Genomic DNA, 13,928 nt, shown 5'->3' with positions numbered 1-13,928 from the left:
GCATACTTTTATTACTTATTTCAAAGTATGTCTGTCATGTTAGAAAAGGCTTGATTAAGTGATATTATTCAAACAAAGAACAGTAATCAGCAACAGTAGGTATGAGAAAAAACTGACCCATTTATTATTAACCAATGGGTAACAGAAATGTTAACATTAAACATAAGAATATACTAGTAATTGAATAAAATAAAGAATAAATTAGAAGACCCAGAAAATAACCTAAATAAATAAAATAAAAACAGCAGGAGTGGAGTCTGGAATGGACTGCTTATATCAGAGTGATATATCGGAGATTTTAGATGCATTCCGATATAATCCGATACTTGTTTTTTGCTGATATCGGATCGATATCTGATTTCAATATCGAACTGGGACACCTCTAATAAAAATGAGTCCCAAGTACAACCCGAATCTTCAGTCATCGCATAGTGGAGCCCCCAAATGATGTTAAATCCCACTTTTACAAAAAAGTGGCATCTGATTGTGTGGATAATGAAAGTCTGGCAGCTAATACATGGAGGTACCAAGAGCAAGAATATTAAAATGATGAGCACAGGACAATGATGTCGATCTGACATTATGCGGTAAAAGCAACACAAATACGGTTTCTGCATAAAGCTAAAAGATATCTGAAGAATCCTTTAGTTTTCTCCTTGAGAGTCGACATTAAAATCAATAGTATAATGTTCCATGAGGCATGTAAGGACACAGCCACAGTCTGACTAAATGATGGGCCAATCGTAAAAGGCAGTAAATGGATTGATGTTTCACTCAAAGGGGACCAAGGTGGGTGCAGGGGAACCTGCACAAGACTGTTAATTTTGGCCTAGAAAGTTAGATAACTGGCCTTTACAGAGGGATGCCTGCAGACTGAAATTACCAAGTTATCCCCAAATTAATTTGTTACATCACAGACTGTGCTGCTCTGCACTGTGTGTGTGTGTGTGTGTGTGTGTGTGTGTGTGTGTGTGTGTGTGTGTGTGTGTGTGTGTGTGTGTGTGTGTGTGTGTGTGAGTGTATTGGTCTCATTTGGACCAGATTAAGAGGTCAAAGGTTCAGTTTGCCCAGCTACACATTCACGTCTGAAGACATTTTAAGGGCCAGGTTTGCCCAAACATGGTCAAAAAAATATGGAGGATACACACACACTCATGCACACACTCGTACACTCACACTACACTACATCTTCTGCTTGACCTCTCTGAAGTTATTTAAACACCTATGAATATTATTTGTATTCCTTGAGTGTTACAGAGTCCTTGAGTCTAATGTTTGTGCTCACAAAGACAAAAACACTGTAATCTCCCTGTGCATGTTTAAAACAAATCAACAAGTTTTATATTAACACATTTACCCAATAATCACTGCAAACTTCACTCAGAGTACATCTTTAAATCTAAAATGCTCAAATTGCAGGTTTAATTGCAGGTCATCTCAAAGGGGAACACAGGGGCTACGGGATTACCCAGCATGAGAAAAGGAAAATGAGTAATAAACAGAAGCTTGAGATTTTAAGACCAGAAGAACTGGGCCCAGGGAGGGAGCAGCACTTACTCAAAACTATGGGATTTATTTCATTGCCCAAATAAGTACCTATTAAAAGTGAATTTGTGCCCCGCTGAGCTGCCGATAAGGCAGCTTGAAGAAGGGGATGTGGAAATAGAACATGTCCATATAGAGAGGGGAGCTGTGGAGAGAGGGAGCAGGACATGGGCAGGGAGGGGGGCAGGGGTTAAATGCTTCCCCAGAATGTGTGCTTTCCACTGGCGTAAACCCAGTGAAAAGAATCCCCAAGTCCCCACTGACTGACTCACCCTGAGGGCCTGCTGTGATTTTGATCGAGCACAGGCAGCTGAGCTACTGCCCAAGAAATTACAGCTTTTAAATCAGTTCCACATTCAAGTGCCATGTTTACCAATGTTTGAAAACACTAATGATGAGGGACTGGAGGACTTTTCATTAGCTGAGAGTTTTTAACCACACGACTGACAGAGGAACAGAGGAGACAAAAATGGAAAGGGGAAAAACCTTTCTTGACAAACACATCACAGATGTTGCTCTGCTCTGACACCATTGGTCTCCATAGCAACCCTGCCGGCCAGTAATAGCCTCTAGCTTGCCTGGCTGCAGTGGCGTCATCAAGATGCACACACATACACCATGGACACACAAACAAGCAAATTTCTGCTTCTGAAAGGGATCCCGGTGGCTATTCATAGAGACAGAAGGACTCAGCTGCCCACCCAAACCAACCACCCCCTCAGGCCTTAGCAGAGAACACACACACATCTAAAAACAGACATTCTTCCATCATTTAAAGCTTCAGCCACTTTCACTCACTCACTCACACACACACATGCACAGACATAAAAATGGATCCACTAAGTCCCTCAATTCTTGTATACAAGCCCTATAATTGGTGATAACACATAGCTGAGAATTATATCTTCGAGCTGGCTTCTGTTGTTGCTTTTTCGGGTACAAGCAGAACAAAAAAGCCAAGGCTGAAAGAATCCAAAGATTTGTGTATTCTTTTATGAAGGCATTAATCAAAGTTTTTTTAGTGCACTTGGAAAACAGCTGATTGCCTCCTACGACAACACCTGTGATTTTCTGAATTTATGTTTCTTTCATTTTGGAAATATCCTTTCAGGTGTCCAAGCATTGGAAAAACATCTTGTGATCAGCCAACATGAATACAAAGCTGATGATCTCTAAATACACTGAGAAAGTTTTCATCAGCTCTTAACCTTTTAGACCTGCCTAATGGGCTGAATTCATTCTGTTCTGTTGTGTTTTACACTAAAGCTTCATTTACATGTAATTAAGTCAGAGTCTCTCTGTCTTCCACAAAGAGAGGTTGATGATGAGGTGTTCTGAAAAGTCTGAAAAGGTTGCTTGTGCCAAAATTGACTTGATATGCTGCTCTCTGATCACTGATAAAAAAAGACACATCTACCTGGGTTACACATAACCTCTACCAAGAAACACAGTTGGTTTCATTTTAAAATAGGTTGCACAAATTTAGGCCTTCACATGCCACATTGTTATCCTGTGAGAGGTGTTTCATGAACAGTAGTGTTATCAAACAAGCCTCGACGACAAGCCTAAAACTAGAAAAGCACTCAGAGAGCTCAGACCTCTGCCAAGCATATTGTGATTGTCACCAACACTTTAGTCCTACTTTAATGTTATACTCCTTTTCAGCAGACTGTCTGCTACAATTTGGTGTTAGTCGCAGGTTTGTACAATAATTTGTTTCCTGACAGTGTCAAAAATTATGATGACCCAGTACATGTTATATTATCCGGATCTTAGTATCCAGAATATTGCCAGGATCTGGATCATACTTTTACATCTGTCAGAAATTATGGTGAGCTTGTCTTGTATCGTTTTGCAAAGTAATCCAACCATTTGTCATGGAGTTATACACACATATGTTGAAAACAGCCCTATCTCACAATGACAAAGAATCCTTTTAAAAAGATACTGGATCCAGACGGTGATCCAGATCACTTCCAAAATCTAATCACTTCTTCCTTATCCCATTTTGAACAATTCCTGACAATTTCATCAAGATCTGTTAGTAACTTTATGAGTTATGTTGTTCACAGAAAAACAAACAGACAAACTCTCAAAAACATAACCTCTTTGGCAGAGGTAATAAAGTTCCAGGTAGTGTAGCGTCTGTGTCTGGTGGTGTTTTTCTTTACAGTTCTGTACCAGAAGTATCCCCCAATCAACAGACTCAAACAACACTCTGCAGTTTTATGTGGGTTTCAACTCTGGCCTCTACTTCCATGCAACACTGCAGGACAACTGGCTGCTGTGGTCAACACAAATATATTTCAGGTCACCCATCAAGAACACCAAATCATCCAAAAAAAAATGTGAACGTCCTTATTTTCTTATCATAACTGTGTATTTTTTGTATGTTTTATTCATTCCAGGATAAATTAATTGATGTCTGACATGGATAGTAAAAAAGCCCCATATGTTGGACTTTCTAAACTTCCTTAACTTTTTTTTACCAGTCTAATGTGATAAGAGAGCAAAATTTTGACCAATTTGAATCTCCTTTAAATTGTCAATAAAGCATCACTTAAAAAATATAATGCTGCTTTATAATGGCAGCAGGAATTTGTTGTTAAAGCGAGGCGTTTCCTTGACAATTATGCAGAGGACTGAAAAACCTTGACAGCCTCTGCACTGTATACAGTATGTGGGAGGTGAATGTCAGAGTACTTACCAGGTAACAGACAGAGGGACAGAAAACTGAGGGGAGGGGACACACCGGAGGACAGCACTGGACCACTCTAAAAAAGAAAATGAAAGAGAAAAAGGCAAGAAAGGGAGAGAGAGGGAAAAAGTGGGGGAAAATCAGAGCAAAAAGGAAATTAGTGAAGTGTAATTTGCACAGAGCCGACTCCCTGCACACTTCATTATTCAGCTTCATCTTGTACACTTACAGCAAGATTACTGATACTTGTGATGCCTTCGGGGGAGACACTGACACACAAACAAGCATGTCTCTACACAAGCACATCCACACAGAACACACACAGGGGTGTAATCACTCTCCCCCCTCGTGTTCCTCGTCCTATTTGGCTTTTGGAGATTTTTAATCATTCCTCTGGCTTCTGCTTAATAAACTTTTAATAGGAAGCTTCTTCCCTTAAGAAACGCTGTCGTTGTCAGAAAGAGAGGTGGAAATGAGCTGGCAAATTAGACAAACGGCACCACCTCCGCGTCTGCTCTGCTGTAGCTTTCAGAGGTAGGTATGTCACTGAGGATAAGAGAGTCTGTTAAAAGCCTGAAGAGTAAATGTTAAGGACAGATCGGGTCAAAGGAGCAGGTAGAGAGATGGAATAGAAAAAGTGAAACCATAGACAGCGAGGGGGATAATCCTCTTTTGGCAGGCTTTCTTATATCTTTATGTCCGCACTAAAGGCAAGACGAATTCCCCAACATTCCTGAGCTTAGCAGCGACTGTGACATCGCTAGTGTCTCTCCTCACCTCATCGTCACTGCTCCATCCTGCTTCACACAGTGCAGGACAGGAACTGTAATGCTTTCTTTGTACAAGCCCTTAGCAAGATAAACTCCGCCAGATAAACGCAGACACGACAGGCTGGATTTTAAAAGCTAAAAGGGAAAAAGTCATAGCTGTGCGGAGTGTATTTACAACCAGGATTATGCTACCTTAATCTAAATATTTATTTTTGTAAGCTCACTTAAAAAGAGCATCCTGTGACCAGCCCTTTGTTCCGGTTTGCAGAAGGTTTATTCTACACAATTTATTTCAGCTAGATTTTGAGAAGGATTCAAGGTGACTGTTAATTTTAAAACTTGAACAATTAGATTGCAACATGTAAAACATTAAAAATACATAAAGTTTGATGTTAGCATGTAATTAATGATTGTAAAGATTTGAAATACACAGGACAACCCACTGAGGTCTAAAAGAAAAGTGACCAAACTGCCTTATTCTGCTTCAAAGATGTTATCTTGAAAACATTTTCTAACTCACCATTCTCATTGTTCTATAATTTAGATCATCTCTCTGTTTATTACTTCCTGAATGGCCATTTCCTGAAGGATGTCGGCCCCAAGGGGACCATCTTAAGAGATACTCAACTATCTGAATCTCTTGAGCAACCACAACGAGACTGAAATTAAATCCACGGTCTGACTGTGAGGTCCAACCTAAAGCAAGGTTTTAATGTCGATTTGCTAAAGCTTGATCCGAGTAGCATAAAGAGCTCAACACTAGAAAATGAGAATTTCATTATCAAGGCTAAGACCAAAGGGAAGCAGGAAGGCTCTTCAAGATTATTGGTCAGACTTTAAATAAAAGCAAAATGAAAAGGGTGTTACTTCTAAAACTTAAGAAATTTATATCAAAAATAGAATAGATGATGTCTTTGACATAAAAAACTAAGAAATGCCTAAAATAAGTTGAGCTTCCAGAAACAAGCTGAGCTGATGGTGATGACTCAGCATGCAGCAACACTTCTGTGTTGGTCAAAGAGCAGCACGAGAAGGATGAGTTTAATCATCTTCTAAACCCACATATTTAATTTTTAGCTTTTTTATCTTAATTTATTTATTTATTTATTTATTTTACATTTTTTACTCTTTTATTCACTTTTAATGCTTTATCTCTTTGTTTTTACTTATCTATAACTGAATTTAATGCCTTAATGTACTCTATAACTATTATTTATTTACAGTACTTATCTCTTTTAACTGCTTTCATCTGCCTCAATTATTCAATCTTCAGTAATCTTTAAATTCTGAATTATTTAACTTCATCTTATCACACTGCTCCTAGTCCTCTATCTTCCTAGGATTTCTGACATCTTTGGTCCTCCTGGACTCAAGTAATGTAGTTCAGGTCTTGTGTTGCTCGGGCTCCCATGTCCTATACTTTTTCCCTTTTTTTTTTTTTTTTTGGTAAAGAGCCCAAACAAAGACTAGATAATAATCCAACAAAGTGACATCACCAGTCTATTTCTGAAACAGAGTTTGAAAGCAAATAATCAACAGGAGCCATATTGGAAATGAGGTGGGCTTTGAGCCTCCTCACTAACAGCTACAGGGCGCCTGCCGGTCATTCAACTGGGCTGTGCCTCAGATCAGGCAAACTTGTGTTCTTATTATCTATTATCCAAACTGCTGAGTGAGAAAAAAAAAAATCATCTCCTCTAAAGTGTGTGCTGTTAGAGAAACAGCTGTTAAGACAGGAGACATTTTTGTTCCAGGCTGCAACATGTTTATTTCTGCTGTGAAAATGTTTTTTGACTTGTATGTAGTTTCTGGTACTTCAGGAGCCAACCTCAAGTGGACACTGGACGGACTGTGGATTTTAGCTCTTCTGTATTGCCTCGTTTTTTTTAGACGGTAGTTTATAAGGTGATTTATAAATATGTTGTATGTATCATTATTGTTATGCACATTTTCAGCTGGAAGTCATCATTGTTATACTCCTTGCATCATAATAATCAAACTATATAACTAGCCATAAACTATGACTGAGATCACTACCAATCAGTGTAGAAAACAAATATCTAAATAAGTAATATATGTATAATGAGATACAGTTAATAATAAAGACAGTAAATAAGATTTTATGAGGTAAAAAAAAAACATCTATGTCCATGTAAAGATAGATCATTGCTCGTTTATTTTTTGTTTTTATTTTATTACTGTTTGATTTATTTTTAACTGATGTTATTACTCTTTTTGCTCTTAACATGTGTTTGCTGATTGATGTGTTTTCTCAGTCCTTTTTTTACGCTGACTTTGGCAGTATTTTTTTTTTTTTTTAAACCTTAATGCCGATAAAGCTGTTTATCAACTCAAATTTTAATTTTAATATGAATCCAATCGTTTCTGACTTTTAATAACAGAATATCGTTGGGAAGTAAAAAGCACACAGAATGGTGCTCAATTGCAAGCTTGGTCTACGAGTGCTTAAGTTCTTAGGCTCAACTCTCAGTGTGTCCATTCCCCTTTTCTGACTCCATTCACTGTCCATCTCTAAATAATAATATTAAATCTGTATGGAGCATACAATATCAACCACTTCTGTCCCTGTGAGAGGCAGAGTGATTCAAAGGCTTTGAATCACTTATCATTGTTCAGCTCTTTCTAAGGGCTTGAATAGATGGAGTGTGTAATTATTAAACAATGGCATGAACTGAAATAGCTGCACCTCTTGCTGCTGTTCATATGAAGAACAGCAAGACTCCTCATCAATTCATGTAAAAGGAACATCGTAACATTGAGCTCTATCCAACCAAAATGAGATGCTGTGTGAAGGACTTTGAGTCACTTTCCAAGAGTTGAACAAAAACAAGACAAAATGGATTAGTAATGAACTGATTTTAGGAGTCAACATCTGTTGAACAGGTCATGTGTCACTGATCCACTCAGTATTGATCCTGCTCCATCCACTCAGTCTTTGGAGTCCTCTGCTCCATCTATCCATCTCTACCCTCTCCTCTTCATGTGGATGGGCCTCTCCCACCGTGGCAGCTCATGTGGATCAAATATTCGACATGTCAAGTGGCCCCACTGGCCGAGAGCTGTTCACAGGCCTCTTCAGCCAGGGAAGAGGATCAGTGGGTACGCTCTGCACCAAAAAAGGAAGCCTTGTCATGTGTGCGGAACCCAGTATTTATGTTCTGCTGAGCGTTTTTGTGAGAACCAGGGGTAGGATCCAGAGAGAGATAGATAGACAGCTAAGTAAACAAACAGATGGACAGAAAGAGGACACTTCATTGAAATATGGGTGTGTTTTCCAGAAGACGCATCATTTAATAAGCTCTCTGACAGTGATTCAGCTGCTGGGATCAGCTCAGGCAGGTCGGAGCCAGGACTAAGGGGAAGCTAAGATATGAGTCCATAAGATCTTCAGTGGAAGCAGATTTCAGCTTTGATTTTAGTTTGGCGATGAAAAATCAGTTAAACAATTTTAAAACAAATTAAAGTTAAGCAGCTCAGTGAGATAAAAAAAGGAGGATGGATAAGATGCTCCAATAAAAAACATGATTTCATCAGCCCATGACCTCTCCTAAGAATAGAATAAAAACCTTTTTTATTTTCATAGTTGTGGCTGCATCCCAAAAGCCTTTCTGAAGCGCAAACAATGAGAAAAATACATCTGTACGCATTCCATGCAGTCAGGCTTATTCTTGATACAGCAGTTACAATGTTAAGCTAACCAAACCAAGACACAGCCAGCCATCAGCTGCCTTATATTAGAGATGAGCAATTAAGTGAAAAACAATCAAAACTGACGTTAAAGCTTCTGTGTTGAACATTTGGATTATTCCCTTGTTATTCTCTATAAATCTGATTTTCTTTTTCCACACAAACCATTTCTATTCTAGCTAATGTGTGTTTTCAATTTCATTTGCTTCAATAGACAACCCTCAATTTTTCATCCGTGCATGTTCATTTTATTTACTTGTTTTAAAACTACAGAATAAACTCAGTTGAGAGTGGGATAGCTGTAAATTAAATGAAATGGAAATAGAAGGTGAAATTAAACCGTGATTTTGATTTTTGCCATAGTCGCCCAGCCCTACTTTAAATTAAATGGAATCAGTTCAGTTGGTGTAAAGCTAGTCAGTGCACTGGCTATGGCAGTAGGGGAGAGCTATGACAGCTAGAGGTGAGCGGATCGCTCCAATTATCAATAATATCAATAGTTGGTATTGATATCACAACAAAAGAGGTTTGTTAAACATTTTTTTATAACATTTGTTCTGGTTTGGTAATTCTTAATACTTAACTTAAAAAAAAAAAAAAACGAGTCTAATAATGGGGTAACTTTTCTTTCTTTATTTTTTGTATTGTAGTCTTCAACTCTGTACCCCCAAAAAAGATTTTGTTTTAATTTTCCCTTAAGTGATAATTTTTGCACTTTATTTTTCTTAAGAAAAGAATTTCACACAACAAAAAAAATTTGTTTTCTTACTGTTGTATTCTTTCTAAACATAAATGTTTATCATGACACTACAATATCTTGTAGTCACCTGAAAACTTTGCCCAAATTCTTGCCTAGGTTTGAACAACTTAATCAGAAGAAAAAAGTCACAAAAACACCTCAAGGTCTGTAGTTTGATGATACATCAACCTTAAATATTAAAAAGTATTGGTATCAGCGTCAGTATTAGTGTCAGTATCAGTGTTGGTATCAGCCATACTTGCCCTGTATTTACTTGGTGTCAGATTGATACCAAAATTCCCAGTATCGCCCAGCTCTAATGACAGCCGGACCAAGTATTTAATCGTAATTGTAATTTGAAATTAAAAAGGATTCTTGGGGAATGACTTTAAAGGGGACATATCATGCTTGTTTCTCCTTTTCACTATGCCAGACTAGGATGCCTGTAAAGCATTTCTGCCCTCAGTACAAGTCATTTAGTTCCTTCATTGCCCCACAATAGCGTTCTTAATATCCTCATTTTAGGCCATTCTGAAGATCTCGTTGAAACGCTCCGTTTGGAGAATGACCTCCAGTAACCTCGCAACGCCACAGCCCTGAGTTGTGCTCTGATTGGTTGGTTCTATCAGAGGGGCGGAGGGGGTAGAGCCAGGGGGCGGTTTTTGCAGCATGGCAGTATTTACAAAATCGCCACATTGAATAGAGCAGACCGAGCGAGTTTGCTGTTTGCCAAAACTTCACCGTAAGGCATTGATAGCACTAATAAAATGGCAGAGTGTAGGATACGTCCTTTTGTATTGGACCCCGAGTCAGACCCGGACGGTTCTACAGCTCAGGAGGAAGAAAATCCACCTCCACACTGATCATCTCAGGACGCTTCAGCGTGGTGAGTCAAACCGGTACTGTAACATGAATAGTTTATACGTGGAAATATAGGCAGACTTCACCAATAAACTATTTCTATAACAGGGCTCCATCCTGCTCCTTCACTTTTCTCTGTCTGTTTTATCCATCATGCTGAAAGTGTAGTCTAAAGATCGCCTCTACCGTCAGTTCGTCACTATGTTATTACCCCAGCATTATTGTGGTCCAGGTTCACGGTGCATGTCAGAACAAGCATGAAAATATCACAGTTTCACAAGTATTAAGACGTCTGCTAAAACTACAGTGTTTTAACTGCTTATTCACCATGTAAAGCCAAGCTGGTCAGCAGAGCAGAGTCCCTGCATCCAGCATCTGAGGGGCGATACTCGGCTCTTGGTGGGTGTATCCCTCGGTGGCAGTTGTGTGACTAACTGACATCACAGAGGAGGAGCTGCTTTATCAGATTACTCCAATAAAAAGAAAGGATCCTCGTGTCGTCACAAAGGTCGAAATCTCGCGGCCAAATGGCAATGACCTATTTTCAGAGGCATCAAATCTCGTTCTAGGATATCAGAAAAAATACAATATCTCATTTTTTGAAAATTCAGGGGGTGTAAGGTCTTGTTTTCAAATTTATTATTTTATATGTAAGTATTAAATCAGGGATCAGCATGATATGTCCCCTTTAAATGAAAGCGTTGAATGGAACAGTGTTAATTTTTTAATACAACACAGTACAATCTTAGTGCACAATGCATAATTTCCTTCAGATTGTAGGATTATTTATCCTGAAACTAAACCACTGCTGGTTGTTCAGATGCTGCAGAGTGAAGGTAATATAACCATAAAAGTTTAATTTTACAACACTAAAGAACTCAACAAAGTGCTACCATGGAAACTCTCAACCAGAAACACAACCAGCGGATTCTGGCAACAGATACAACATCATTAAAAAGGTGGATGTACTCTCTAAACGGTAGGCCCTCTTCCCTCTGCCCTCTTTACGTCTAGGTCAAGAGTATTTGTGTATTTTTAGAGTGTGTCATCCCAAGCAGCATCCAGCAGTGCAAAAACAATTCCTTTCAATAGGGCAACAGGTAAGAGGCAGGTAATCTCTCTCACACTTGCTGGCAGATTCAAATAGAGTAAACACTGGCAGCTCCAGCATCATCACTCAACCAGTGACAGCTCTACAGGGGAACCACGCAGGGGTGCTGATTAAAAGGACAGCACTGTTAACACAGCCAAACACACACATATACACACACTCCCACAGGTATCATAAGATGGGATATGGCAGGGGAAGTGACATTATCTTTCTTTCCAGGAATAGCCTCTTCTCAAAATAGCACATGAATGCACACTGACTTTTTCACACATGCATACAGGAACAGTTAATGTTGTTAAACAGTATGAGGCCTGGAATAGAGCCATGTGAAAACATGCCTTCAAATCTCGCAACGCTACGTTTAAAAGTAAATAACCAAAGCCCAGAAGGTGACAGGCACCACAGTGTTTTCCAAGCTTGCTAAGTTGTGAAGAAAATGACCGGAAGATCAAGAGCTGAAAGCATATGCCCCCGCCTCTGGGTATCGACCCAGCTGGTACCTCAACATGCAGCTCTCTGTGGGGCTCTCTGTGGGCTGCTTTGCCGCCATGAACAGCACCTGTCAGAGTACGGAGAGGATTATGCCCATGTCACCCAGGTGTCTGCTGTTTTTAGCTCCTATATTGCTCGTTTGAAAGCCACTGTGAGGGGGGGAATCAAACATGCGTTCCTCTGGCCGAAGGCACCCGATGAGAAAACTCCGCCCCTTGTTTATCACACAGCTGTGTCCCATCCAGTGCCAAGTTTCTTGGAGCATCAAAGCAGGGTCAACAGATTTGAAAGCGCTGAAGCAGTGAGATCAAAAAAAAAAAAAAAGAAGTGTGTCTAGTGCGATCTTTCTTTCAGATCAATTTGAAAGAAACAAATAAACAGGAAAGAACAACTAGACTGACTATATGACACCATGACTGGAGGAAAATGACTCTACCTACTATCCCACTGTACAGAAGTGAAACCAAAATTACCCTTGCATAAGATACCAGCATCTTGTACAATCTGAGCCAGGGTCAGCACTGTGGTAATCAACATCTACTTACTGTCTCTTTTCACCAATCAAAACACTCATAAACCATGAGAAGACAGTAAAGATCCTATTGGTCAGTGCCGTCTGCTGCGCAGTAGCTTCTCATGTAAGTGTGTAGCTGACACTCAAAGTTAGAGAAAGTTTGGTGACTCTTCTGCTTATTAAAGTTTTGTTGCTGTGCCTCAAAAGTGGTTATTAAGACATTTGTTAGCAGATTTGTAGAAGATTGTACTCCTTTTTTAGCATCTGGCTATTTCTTTGCGACAACCCCCAGGAAAAAAAAAAAAACATCACAACTAAATCATTCATTTTTTAACACAAACATCATTTAGCAGCCAGGCTAAGATCAAACTTTTTCTTAAAAATTACTTTTAATTTATGAGACTGGCTGATGCATATTTTTGTATAATACATTTTTACACTAAAACAATTTACTGGAATATATATCCATACAGGCATAGTTACTCAAAGTTGTTAAAGTAGAGAGTAGAGACTGATGTTAAAAAGGATAAATGGGGATAAATAATAATTATTTTTTCGTGTGCACATCCTGGCCACCCCCCATTGCCCTCATTGTATCACCCTGGTCTGAAAGTCTGGACACGCCCCTGCACAGAGGCTCATAGTGACAATGTGGTATAAAAGCTGATCAGGATGAAGTTTAAAATAAATATAAATCACACAGAGTGACAGGGGGCACTTCTGCTTGTGTGGACTTTATGTACTAATATATAGCTAGAAACAGAAATGAAAACCTAAGTTCTCTCCACATCTCACACGATATTTACGTTGTGAAATGTGCTTAATAACAGTAAAAAAAAACATTAAGATGAACAATTGGATCTGTAAACACTGATAAATGATCCTAGTAAGCGCAGAATCGATTTCTTCTGGTAACTGGTGCGTACTTTTGACACATCCACCATGCTACGCAGAAAACTGAGAATTGATCAGCCAAAGCTCGGTCTATTACTGATTTAGATCACAGTTTGATCCTACCATGAGTGTGAGTTTGGTTGCAGGAGAACACAGATAGATAATGAGCTTATGAAAGAAATCTGTTTTCTCCCAGGCAGCGTGAAGTGCATCAATGCTACCTCTGCAAAAGTTAAGTAGTATTCTGAAAAACATTGGTACAAAAGCCTTGTTCAGTATAACTGACATTTGAAACATCTGAAAAAAAAAAGGGGATCATTGTTCTGAAGGAAATGGCAGCTTTTATTTTGGGGTGGCTATGCGCCTTGATCGCATCATTTCCTGCAGCCCTGCCCATTGTCCCGTCTGTAAGTGAAGTTTAAGCACTTTGACTTCACTTTTGGAACACTGTCACATTACCCAGCTCTAATGTTATTTAATGCTGTCTTTGGACCCCTGATACACCTAATTGATACCTTCTCATGTCAGTGCAGCCAGCACCTGCCGTCAGTTAGCATAAATGGAAACGGTAAAAGCCAGGTATTGTCTGTGGTTAG

At 39.2% G+C, this 13,928-nt stretch overlaps 1 protein-coding gene across 2 annotated transcripts in view; it reads right to left on the bottom strand.

Moving 5' to 3' along the window:
- Window positions 1-13,928, bottom strand: part of plcb4b (phospholipase C, beta 4b) — an 87,942-nt gene that overhangs the window by 59,274 nt on the left and 14,740 nt on the right. For both annotated transcript variants that reach the window (XM_074684634.1, XM_074684635.1), the window contains exon 3: window positions 4,253-4,319. The gene's annotated coding sequence lies outside the window, so the exon portion shown is untranslated. The remainder of the gene's footprint in view (window positions 1-4,252; window positions 4,320-13,928) is intronic.

Source organism: Halichoeres trimaculatus, unplaced genomic scaffold (genome assembly GCF_033239565.1).
Source record: "Halichoeres trimaculatus isolate MK-OKI-2021-1 unplaced genomic scaffold, fHalTri1.1 fHalTri1_scaffold_13, whole genome shotgun sequence".
NCBI classification, from domain to species: domain Eukaryota; kingdom Metazoa; phylum Chordata; class Actinopteri; order Labriformes; family Labridae; genus Halichoeres; species Halichoeres trimaculatus.
The sequence above is the reverse complement of the archived record's forward strand: the minus strand, read 5'-3'. Positions and strand labels throughout refer to the sequence as shown.